The 12,684-nt window shown below is 37.7% G+C and overlaps 1 long non-coding RNA gene across 1 annotated transcript in view; it reads left to right on the top strand.

Annotated features, from left to right (window-relative positions):
* LOC134731451 (uncharacterized) overlaps nucleotides 1-12,223 on the top strand; it is a 50,277-nt gene extending 38,054 nt beyond the window's left edge. Inside the window, exon 3 of the long non-coding RNA XR_010113729.1 lies at nucleotides 12,106-12,223. This is a non-coding gene — a long non-coding RNA (uncharacterized lncRNA). The remainder of the gene's footprint in view (nucleotides 1-12,105) is intronic.
* The last annotated feature ends 461 nt before the right edge of the window (nucleotides 12,224-12,684 follow it).

Genomic DNA, 12,684 nt, shown 5'->3' with positions numbered 1-12,684 from the left:
AATCTCAGTGGTTTGTAATAAAGATTATTTCTCATTCATGGTTCAGCTCCAGCCCTGCTTCACATTGAGTTCATTATAGGCACCCAAAGTAAAGGAGCAGCATCTATGTGAAACAACCTCTTGGTAGAGAGAAAGGAGAATGTGGCAGATCGTGTACTGGCCCTAAAGTTTCTGCCTAGAGTGACACATACATGTCATTTCTGCTTACATTTCATTTTGGAAAGTAACTGATATGGCCAAGCCTAATGTCAATGGGTAAGAAAATATATGATCCTCCTTCAGTGAGGGGAGGCAAATATCTCTGAACAATAATATTTATACCACTTAACTGGTTTATTCCACACTCCTTTGCAAGCACTGGAATTGTTATAAAATTCGTGTGATGTTGTATGAGGATTTTTGCACATCTCCTGCCTTTGGTTCTTCTCATCTTTGTTCTCATTGCCATAGGAAGGGAATGGTGGGAGATGGGTTGGTGACTCTACCACCAGTGGAAATGAGCTTATTATCTGTAAAAAGCAATAGGATCTAAGGAAAATCCTAGAATTTTATCGAAGCCTAAATTTAGATGTATTAGCAGCAGAAATTTTAAATTACATTCTAAATTCAAGAACTAGCATATTCAACAGAAATCTTCAGCAAATGGTGATCCCTACCTGGCTTTTCCACACTGAGAAAGGGACTGTTTTCTGGTGCCATGGCAACCCTTTCTAGCAGCTGGTTCAAGGGTCCATATGTAATCAGAGCTAGTGTTTTGGGTTCAGATGCCCACACCTACCTATCTCTGTCAGCCTCCCATCTTCTGTTCTCAAAGGCTCTGCCTAGGGGGTCAGAATGCAGCTTCGTAAATCTGAAATCACCTGCTCATTTTCTTTGTGCCCAGCTGTTCACTGAATGGTTGAAGAACAGAAGGAAAATGTCTGTTCTGCAATCCCCTGTGTGCTTAGGGCCCTTGGCTTTGTGAGCCTCACCTCCTGTGCTGGGGAGGCCATGAAGCTCAGTCATTATCCATTATGTCCTCACCAGGCCTCACAGGTGTCTTCCCAGAGACAGGGGATCATTCATAAAACTCCGTGCCCCGTCTTGATGCTGCCCCAGCCCCCGGTTTTCTAATTGGCATGCTGAATGCACAGGCAGCAGGGACTATGCCTACTTTACATCCATTACATCCTCTGTGTAGCAGAAATCAAACTATTCTCAGGTCATAACGAATCATGCTTTTCCTTCTCTTGTAGGTGTGGTTTGACTTCCTCTGGTTTGGACAGTCACTGGTCACTTCTGATTTTACACCATGTTTTGTGTTTAATGTCTGTCCTGTGTTCACTGTCCTTTCTGCCTCATTTTCTAGTGGGTTTCAAGGGTTGTTTGCATCTATTTATGATTCAGTAAAAAGTGTGCATGTTTTGCATTTCAAAAGTCACTGAACAGGCAATGCTTCTTACGGAGACGAAGTGGACTATGGTGTCTGCTAGATCAACTGACCTGCCCAGAAGGCAATGGTTAACCCTTCTGTCCCCCATTTTCTCTTCTAGACTCCCCCAAAATGAACACAACTCTAAGCCACAACAGTATCCCGTAGCATTTCATTTTCAGTCCTAGTCCTCCTCTAAAGAGGCAAATTTTAATGTTTTAGATTTTTGTTTTTAACATACTAGAAGCTGAAGAAAGGCTGCCCAAGCCATTTGATAAGGAAGAATAGGAAAAGATTTCTTGATTTAAATGCAAGCCCCAGAATGCAGTCACAATCCCTACCCACAGTACACACACCAACAAATTTGACTTTTTTCTTTTCAAACAGACATCCTCTTGCCTTCAATGAATGTCATGGAAGAAGACAATTCTAATAACATTGGCTGCAAATATGGGTGTTTCCTGGGTAGACAGTAAATTTCGTGCAATTGTGAGTGAAGGCAGATTTGGAATGGGGTGAATGGGGTTCAAGGATTACATGAGGTTAGTCTCAATGCATTTTATGATATTTTCACCCTGAGATTTCATTGAATCCACACACACAGTGTCACCTAATCAATACGAGCTAGGAAGGAGAAAGCAAACGGGAAAGCAATTTCTAAGACAAATTTTTCCTTTCCCTTAGTCAATGCTCTATTCGGGTGTCTAAAATGTGGCCTCCTGAATGCCTGGAGCTTATCTTTGGCTGCAAGACAAGCAAACACTGGGTCTGGAATCAGAAGGGAAGAAGGGGGAATAACAACAAAAAGATCCCTTGCCAGGAGTGTGGAGAGACACGGCAGAGCCAGCCTCCTGACTGGCACTGCAGGGCTCTGAAGCCTGGGACAGCTGTGGAGCCGGTCACCTCTGGAGGGAGGCTGGTTTCCGCCTCTGGCTCCCGCCCTCCCTGCACATCCTCTCCCACTGAGTTCATTCTTTGCCAGTCCTCACACAAAGGCAAGAGAGCCAGGTGCTGGGATGGAGCCAGATTAGAGGCTGGAAGTACATCTCCCTTTGTGATATTAAAGCTAAGGGGGAAGCGGGTGAGATAGAAAGGCTAAAGGAACCTTGATTCCATTCTGAGGGTGAACTGTGGAAGGACTGGCTTTTAAGGGAATTAGAAGCCAGCTTAAAGAATGCTGGGGGTTTTCCACCTCTGCTAATGCAACATACTCTGTGTATTTATGGATGTTTGTTGTTAGCCCCTCTTCAGCTGAATGTAGGAGAAACAAATAGATTTTTTTGCCTGTGAAAGATTGACCAAACTGCCTGGGCATTCTGTTGCATAAGGACAGTACTCCAAGATTTGTGTGGCATGAAAGAAAAGATGAAAGTTTTCAGAACATCGGAGTGAAAGAACAGGTAAAAGTGAACGAATAGGTTTGATCTCTTTTAACCCTCTTAGTGTTGAGTAGATAGGGAATAAAGCCACATATTAAGCTGTTATAAAATATTGAAAGCTAAAGAGCTTCCTTTTGTCACTGAAGAATTGACAGTTAGGGTTCTGACCAGTCTGGATAGGAAACAGCTCTCTCAAAGCTCCCAAATTTCAGCTGGTCTAGTTGTCAACTGCCACCCCTTCCCAGTAGTTATCGACTCTTCCCAATGTGAATTAATCTATACTCTCTGAGTACTCCAGTTGGCATCTCTCGTCTGAAGCAGAACACAAGTCTAAGCACCCAGCAATCCAGCTATGTCCTTAGAAGCCCGGGTGGGAGACAGTTTATTTTCTGATTTTTCTCGTGGTTATTTGCAGAGAAATCAGAGGCATTGTTTTTATAGAAATATCCCAGAGAGGCTGAAATTATTGATGTGGGATTAACAACAGTTATGTTAAAAAGCTCCAAGGACAAAGTAAAAAAAAGTCATTTGAATGTTAATATATATGCAGTAAGTGTATATAAGACAAAATGGTAGAAATTATGGAGAGATATATTTTAGATCAAAGTAAGAGTATCTTCTAATAATAGAGCTTTTCCAGTGTCAACTGAACTGATCTGACTGACAGTGAGTTCCTTTTCATTCAAAGTATGCAAGCAAAAGCTAGAAAGGTGTTTGTTCATTATTAACTAGTTTCAAGGTATAAAAACAACAATGAGTATTTTACTTCATTAACTAGGTGTTCTTAATCTGTGAGCTCCTACATGTGAGTGTAAAATTATTATGTATCTGCACATTTTCTATGGAGAGGTTTTTCTTTTTTTCCTTTGTTTTCAGTCATAACCTCTTGTACATGATAAACCAATTAACTAACTCTAACTCTCCATGTAAGGCTTCCAGTTAGGTCTTTTGGGTCCCACCCTTAAACATGACTGTTCTGCTAAAGATCAACAGACATTTGAGAATAACTTCTAACATGAAAGATGGAAATCAAAACAAAGAGGATAGAGACAATGATACAGAAGGAAGAAGAAATAAAGAAAAAAAAGCAGTAACAGCTAAAAAATAACTCATTAATATTCTCAGAAAATTAAGACCATATTTCATGAAACAGTGAACTAGAAGCTACAAAAAAGGAGCATTTAGAAGACAAAAAGGAGCTTTTGGAAATTAAAATTATGATGGCAGCCATGAAAAATAAGAGGGATTCATAGATAAAATTAGTACATCTCACAGAAAGTTGAAAGAGGGGACAAAGAAATGTGAAATAGGGAAGAAAAAAACATAAGAATTAGCCCAGGAGGTCCAAAATTTGAATATAAGAGAGACGAAGACAAAATAAAGAGGACATCATCATCAAAGAAATAATCCAGTGAAAAATTTCCAGAACAAAAGCACATGAATTTCCAGGTAGAAAAGGCCTAACAGCTGTGTTCTTAAATCTATTTATGTAAAAAATACTCATACCAAGATACATACATAGAGAATTTCAGAATACTGGACCAGCAGGAAGACTCTAATTTTCCAAAAAGAAATGCAAAACAAAAGCAAGACACATACAAAAGACTGGAAGTCAGAGTGAGTTAAACTGTTGAGAAGTAACACTGAAATTGAGTACATGATTGATGAATGAGTTTATTTATTATAAAGGGAAAATTATTTTCAACCCGGAATTTTATACCCAGCCAAACTATCAATTAGATAATGGTGGAGGTGATGCAGTAATGGGGGTAGGGCAGGAGAATAACTTTTCTATATATTCAAGATGTTCTGCAAACAATGGCAAATATCTAGAAAGCATACATACTAGGGCTGCTGGCTGCTGGAGCAATGTTCACTAGGGAAATTCATGGTAGCAACATCAGCAACAGAACAGTAAAGTTCTCCCATTGTCTATCATATTCCGAGGGAGAGCACAGTCTGACAGAACAAGATGTCAGACTTGGGAAGATGTACTCAGACACTCGGGCTTTGGAACTTTTACACTACATAAAGAGGGAAGAATTAACAAGTCATCTGTGTAATCAGAGGCCAGAATATAGTGGCAATAGTACTTAGCAGAAAATTATCTCCAGCCCTTTTCTGCCAAGACACTATTTTTGGTTGGAGTTAGCATCAGCCTCTTCTCTGGGGTGATCAAGGAGCCAGGATTCAAGCCTTAGGTTGCAGCTACATGAAGTGGCAAATAGTGTCAGACCTTATATTATCAGCATTCATGGTTAGTAACGCTCCTCCCCTATAATGGTTGGAAGACTGGGGTCTGAAAGTTGACGATCAGAAGTATCAGGCATCCGCTATTTAAATTGAGACTTAAAGAGAGTTAACTCTTTTTCTGGAAGGTGAGTTTATAGGATATAAGTCTTGGACAAGTTCTCTTTTTTCTCTCAGGAGAGCTCAAGGAGTTTACATTATATGTACCTTTTCTGAGGAAGCAACTGGATGATTTCATCCACCTTACTGAGGGAGTAAACCACGAAAGAGGAAGATACAGAATCCAAGACAAAGGGGATACACACAGGAGAGGCAAAGATAAATTATTAGGATGACAGTGAAGGGAGATGTCTAGGAGGACAGCTAGCAACAGGAGCAACCTAAGCAGGTACATTGGTACAATAGGAGAGAGGGCTCCAAGTGAAAGTTTCTTAAGAAGATTAAATGGACACACCACTCACTTTTAAAACAGCTTTATGGAGGTGTAATTATCATATAATAAGCAATATATTTCAAATACATAATTTGCTAGGCTTTGACATATTTTTACATCCATGAAATCTTTATCCCAATCAAGATAATGATCATATTCATCGCCATCAAAAATTTATTTGATAACCCCTACCTCTTTTCTCTCCCTGTCTTCCTGATTGTTAGGCAACTACTGATCTACTCTCTGCCATTATAAATTAGTTTGCATTTTCTAGAATGTTACACAAATGAAATCTTAACATACATATTCTTTTTTGTCTGGGTTCTTTCACTCAGCACAAATGTTTTGAGATTCATTAGTGTTGCTACACTTTTGTGGTATAGATCCATAGTTTATTCCTTTTATTGTTGAGTGATATTCCATGATATGAATATACCAAAATTGTTAATGAACATTTGGGTTGTTTCCAGTTTTTCCTATTAAAAATAAAGCACCATGAACATTCATGTGCAAGTCTTTATGTGGGTATATGCTTTCTTTTTTCTATGGTAAATATCTAAGAGTGGAATGGATGGATAATATGGAACTATTTTCCAGAGAGGTTGTACCACACCATTTTACATTCCCATCATCACCATAAGAGAGTTCACCTTCTTCTACATCCTTACCAGCACTTCATATTATTAGCCTTTTAATTTTAGGCATTCTAACAACTTGTCCAAAATCAATTTCCCACGTAAGTGTAGAGTTATTTTGGACTCTCTATCCAGTTTCATTGATTTATTTGTCTATCTTGATGTTGACTCCAGAGTATTTTGATTATTGTTGCTGTATAATGAGTCTTGAATTTAGATGCATAAGAATGGTTCATATTGTGCTGAAACAATTGAATAGCCATATTTTTGTTAAACCAACTTTGCAAAACCCTTGGAATAAAACCCACTTAGACATAATGCATTATCCTTTTTAATATGTAGTTGGATTCATTTTGCTAAAGTATTATTAAGAATTTTGACATCTATGTTCATGAGAGATTTCAGTCTATACATTTCTTTTATTGCCTTTGTCTAGTTTTGGTTTCAGGAGCATACTGGTTTCATAAATGGCTTGGGAATTATTTCTTTTACTTTAATTTTCTGGAAAAGCTTATGTAGAATTGGTATGATTTTTTTAAATGTTTGGTAGGAGTCACAAGTGAAACCATCTAGGCCTGGGGTTTAATTTATAGAAAGGTAATTTACTGTCAATTCAATTTCTTTAACACATGTAGGATTATGAGGTGATCTAATTTTTCTTGAGTGTGCTTTGGCAGTTTTCATCTGTCAAGAAATTTGTCTATTTCATCTAGGTTTTCTAAGTATCTTGTATTTTTTATTATCTTTTTAATATTTAAAGAATCTGCAGTGACATCACCTCTTTCAAACCTTAAATTAATCATTGTGCCTTCTTTTTTTTTCCTGATCAGTCTGGCTAACAATAATTTTATTGATCTCCTCAAAAAACTAGATTTTGGTTTCTGTTATCTATTTCATTGATTTCTGCTATGATATGATCTTAATTTTTTTTTTGTTTTCTGCTTACATTGTATTTTTTGAAAATTTTTAATAGATTATTTATTTTTTTTTTGAGACAAGGTCTCACTTTGCCACCCAGGCTGGAGTGCAGTGGGACAATCACAACTGACTGCAGCCTCGACCTCTTGGGCTCAAGCGATCCTTCCAACTCAGCCCCCCAAGGACCTGGGACTACAGGCATGAGCCACCACACATGGCTAAGTTTTAATTTTTTTATAGAGATGTCTCAATATGTTGCCTAGTCTGGTCTTGAATTCCTGGCCTTAAGTGATCTTCCTGCCTCAGCCTTCTAAAGTGTTGGGATTGTAGGTATCAGCTACCATGCTTGGCTGTGTCATCTTAGTCTAATTTCAAGGATTGAGATGATTCAAAGATAGGCTTCCATCCATGACAGGAACTTTCTTTAGTATGGTCTTTTTAGTATGGGTTCTAGTTCAAAACATGGTGAGCACTAACCCTCGCACTTGGTGAATCCTAGGATCTGGTTTTTCTCCCTTAAGTCCCCAGAAACTGTTAAAAGCATGGGTCACCTTCTCAGTCTTTCACACATGTCTTTCCAGAATTAACAAATACCACCATGGACAAGAGGCTCTAATTGCTGACTTATCGCTTTTGCTTTTAATCTTTTCCCAGGTTTTAAAAAGAACTACTGAGTTAGTTAATAGAATAAAAGGTATTCTACATTTTATTTGTCTGTTTCAATTCTGTTAATAAAGTTAAATATTTTTTCATACAGTAAGATAACAGGTTAGTGCAGGAGTAATTACAAGTCCAGCCTCTCTGGGTCGTGACTTTGAGAAAGTCTTCCAGGCCTTGCAAGCCCTGTTCATGGGAATAGTGGTAGCTCCTGGCACAGGAAGGGAGCCAGGGATTTAGACTTTGCTTATTTGACTGATCATAAGGGCAGACGGTGAACAGAGCCATCTTTACAAACATTCCTAAGCTGTTTTCAAATGTGCTTCTGTACTTGTTTCCAAAAGATGTCTAAGTAAGCTTTGATTCTCTTAAACATATATGAAGAAATGGACAACATGCCACCTTTCTAAACCGAAATTTTAGTAGAGAAAGTCAAAGCATATTTTCAAGCCCAAAGAACACTGGACTAATTAAAATACCCTAAAAGCTATATGATCAACTCTGACAATGAACTGATGTACTGGGGATCTGAAAGGGCATGAGGGGTTTTGGAGGGGACGGTGAGGGTTCTCAGTTAAGCTGTTCAGACTAGATTTCTGAACAGCTGTGTCTTCTCATAAATGTGACATTCTTATTTTCTTATCTTTCCCATCAATTTCTCTACAGTGCAGGAGGCTGAAGACAGATTCTTCTCCTCATGAAGGAAAAGTTCCCAGGGTTTGGGGCATGGGGTGGCTTTGGTTAGGCTTCTTTTTATTTTTAAGCACATGGATTCCTGGTACAGGATCCTAACCAGTTGAACTGCTAGAAATATTATATCCTACACACGAGTTCACAGGGGTGAAAAGGAAAACAAGACCATAGATTTGGAGTTGTTTGTTTTACTATAATTTGAAAAATAAACACGTTTCCCTGTCTGGAGTCATGAGTCATCTTTTTTCTCTTCCAACTCTTAAATTACTGACAGAACAAAGAGGGAAAATCTAAAGTTGAATACAAATTCAGCCATGCATCAGGAGATTCCTTCCTTGGTCTCCAAAGTTCTTAGAGCCTGTCCAGACTCCTGGCTCCCTTGGCAAACCCACTCCTTGATAGGAGCCAAGTATCCCTTGAAATTTGGGGATAATGACATCAGCAGAAGAGTCAGATTAGATAATGCAAAGCAGCTTCCTCTCTACCTTTCAGATCAACTCCTCTCTAGAGGAAAGGTTTGCAACCTTTCTGCATGCACAAAAATAATCTGGAGTAACTTAAAAAATATATACAGATTCCTGGACTTACTTGCAGGAAGTCTGATTCAGTGGGTCTGAGTTGAATCCCAGTTGTCTTCATTTTTAACATGCAGGTGGTTGAACTAAGAACTCTATCTTGGATAAAACTGCTCTAGGGACTGAGTTCCCAGGATCCAGAAAATCCATTTATGATGGGACTGCATGAGCCTGCTACCTTCTCATTACCCTTAGAAGCACAGAAGCTGCTGTCTGTGAACAAGCTGGCATTTTTTTTTAAAGGCTAATGTGGAACTCTTCTTGTTTGGACATAAGGTTTTAAAGAAGAAAATCATCTCATGTGGCTGTTGAAGACTATTTTGAAGTCCTAGGAGAAACCTTCAACAATATTACACCATTAGTATAGAGATAATTTATTGGTATCAAAATGATCAAGCCAGAATTACGGTTTCTTTTTTTTTTTTTTTTTGCTTTCAATACATGCATCTGAGTATTGTTTGGTTGGTTTCAAAAGGGGTTTCAATTCACCAAGACCAAATTTCTTTATGAAGCTGTTACCACCATCACCACTATTACTATTCCCAAAACCACATTCTCCATTGGATCTTGGTACTTCAGTTAAAGAACTTATGTTTATATCATAAGCACTTTGTATGTGCATTTGTCTGTATAACCAGATTATCAACCCCTTAGAGGTGGGAAAATATCTTTTTTAATCTTTGTATGAAGTATACAAAGTGTCTGATGGATGATGACCTAGAAGGCGATCTGTAACTATTAACTCAGTTAAATGATATACTTTTTTCCCCAATCATGCAACTGCATTAAATACAGTGAATATAATTAGTATTTTTCATAAGTTTTTATAACATTAAAGATTAACATCTTTTTCTAGCTATGAGTCATTAACTGGGAAAAATGGAAAGAAAAAAATTAAAGAAAAATGGAAAGAAAAAATATTACCAAAAATATATTTTCAAAACAAAAGCAAATTTTGGAATAATTATTTCCAGAAATTTAACTGCATTACATCTACCCTTTCATTCCAGAAAAAAATGATAATAATGAATTGCTTCCTAATTTTTATTATTCTCCTAGCATCTACTGCAGGTGTGACTCGACACTCTCCACCTCCCTGACCCCTTCCCTGGAGCAGCATCTACTTTCTCTATTTTTACCAATACTATAATAATATTATATACTAATAAAACTATATAACCAACATGAAATTGAGAAGTGAGGAAACTGGATAATTTATGCTTCCAACAGTTTTTTAGCTCCAAATTTAGGGAACCTGCTCTGCACCTATACCTGTGCAACCTGGAAGTGCAGGCAAACCTCCCCATAGGGCAAATCTCTACCCAATGGAGAGTGAAGAACAAATTCTCCCCGTGTTTTTCCCTTGAATGGATGGTTGTGAAATACCATTCATATGGCTCTTATGATGGTCCTGGAGGATCAAGTCACCAGCTGTTTTCATTGGTGGCAAATGCAATAATGTATCCTTATATTGGCCCTTCCTTCCTTCCTTCCTCATTTCCCCTTGTTCCACACTTGTGCTTTTCAGGATTTCACCAATCAAGTACTCACACATAAGTCTTTGTCTCAGACTCTCCTTTCTAAGGAAGGAAACTAAGCGAAGATATTATGAAAGTTGAGGCCAGGCGTGGTGGCTCACGCTTGTAATCCCAGCACTTTGGGAGGCCGAGGCGGGTGGATCACGAGGTCAGGAGATCGAGACCACGGTGAAACCCCGTCTCTACTAAAAATACAAAAAATTAGCCGGGCGTGGTGGCGGGTGCCTGTAGTCCCAGCTACTCGGAGAGGCTGAGGCAGGAGAATGGCGTGAACCCGGGAGGCAGAGATTGCAGTGAGCCAAGATCGCGCCACTGCACTCCAGCCTGGGCGACAGAGTGAGACTCCGTCTCAAAAAAAAAAAAAAAAAAAAAGAAAGTTGAGAGGAGCAGTGGTGAGAAAATACAAAATGGTAGAAATTCTAAAGTTAGTTTGAAAGTCTTTGAAATGCAGTAGGTGAAGTTTTGCTTAGGCTGATATAAAAATATACCTGTATTAATAACACTATAATGCCTGATTGTCTTTAAAGGGTCTTTTTTAGAGTTTGGATCTAGACAAAGACCACACATTGCACTTCGTAAGTTTCTTAACGTTTCTCTTAATGTAAGCCAAACTCTTTCCTCTTTTAAATGCTACTTATTTGTTCAAGAAACAGGGTCTTTTGTCCTAAAGAATGGCCAGATTCTGAATATGCATGTCATTATCTTATTTCCTCCAAAATAACATGGAAGTACAAAAGAAAACTCCTCTAAACTATTGCCAAAGGGCATTTTTTTCCTTGATAAAGATTCTGTATCTCCTGTTCTTTGGGAGATTGGTAGTACTACTTAGTAAATGAATGGGTCAGAAATGAAATGTATATTTTCTTATTATTGGGAAGCAATGGAATTTTAGCTCAACCTTGACAGATACATGTTTATAAATTATCATTTTTCTGCCCCATATATACACACACACACACACACACACGTATATATAATATATAATATATAATAAATATATTATATATAATACATACATAATATATAATATATAATACATATATAATATATATAATATATAATATATAATATATAATATATATTATATATAATATATAATATATATTATATATTATATATAATATATAATATATATTATATATAATATATAATATATATTATATATTATATATAATATATAATATTTTATATATATAATATATAATATATATAATATTTTTCTGCCCCATATATACACACACACACACGTATATATAATATATATACACATACATTTAATGTATATATATATATACATTTAAACAGGAGAAAAGGCATACAATATATACAATATATACATATATTATATACATACATAATATATATATACATTTAAACAGGAGAAAAGGCATACAATTTATTTAATGCGTACACAATATGTGCATGGGGAGAATCACAGAGTGATTGCCCACCTCACAGTGGGGCTCAGAAGCTTATATACTATCCTGGAAAAACAGGAGAACTATTTTTTTTACACCCAATAATGTGATGATTTTTGTGGCTGTCACCAAAATGCTAGAATTCTAGACTTGCAATGGATCCCAAAAGTCACCTACTCTAATGCTTTTGCTTTCCAGGTGAACAAATGCAGGCTTCAGGATGCCAAGTGACTTCATATCAACATCACCCAGCAGATTAAGGGAACTGGTCCCAGAATCCTAGGCTCCTGACTACCCAGTCCTGTGCCCATTCTAGTGGCCACTACACTCACCCACTGGTTGTAGCCATACCTGGCTTAGGCTGGCAACCCTTTTGAAGCAAGGATGACTCTCTCTTTCTTTTGCCCAAGACCATTCTTCATATAATAAGACATTTAACAGATTGTGGGTTTGATTTATAGGTATGGTGAACCAGCACTAGAATGTGTCTGAAAGACTGAGGCAGGAGAGGTAGTCAAGGAAGTAACCATGTCCTTCGGACACGGCAACCGTGATGACCACCAACACAATAAGCCCCAGTGTTGACACTGTAGTCAAGCTCATTCAAGCAAAGCTATTTTCAGTAGGGAATTTCCTCTGCAGAAAGCATGCACATTTTGATTTTACCTGTCCTCAAACTGACCCTTTGCTCATTGTAATACTAAAAAATATACCCCTGGGTGGAGATTTAAGATGCTAATGAGACATGCGACCTATGAATAAACATGTACAGCTACT

This window comes from Symphalangus syndactylus, chromosome 9 (genome assembly GCF_028878055.3).
Source record: "Symphalangus syndactylus isolate Jambi chromosome 9, NHGRI_mSymSyn1-v2.1_pri, whole genome shotgun sequence".
NCBI lineage: Eukaryota > Metazoa > Chordata > Mammalia > Primates > Hylobatidae > Symphalangus > Symphalangus syndactylus.
Note: the sequence above shows the minus strand (reverse complement) of the source record. Positions and strands in the feature narration are given on the sequence as shown.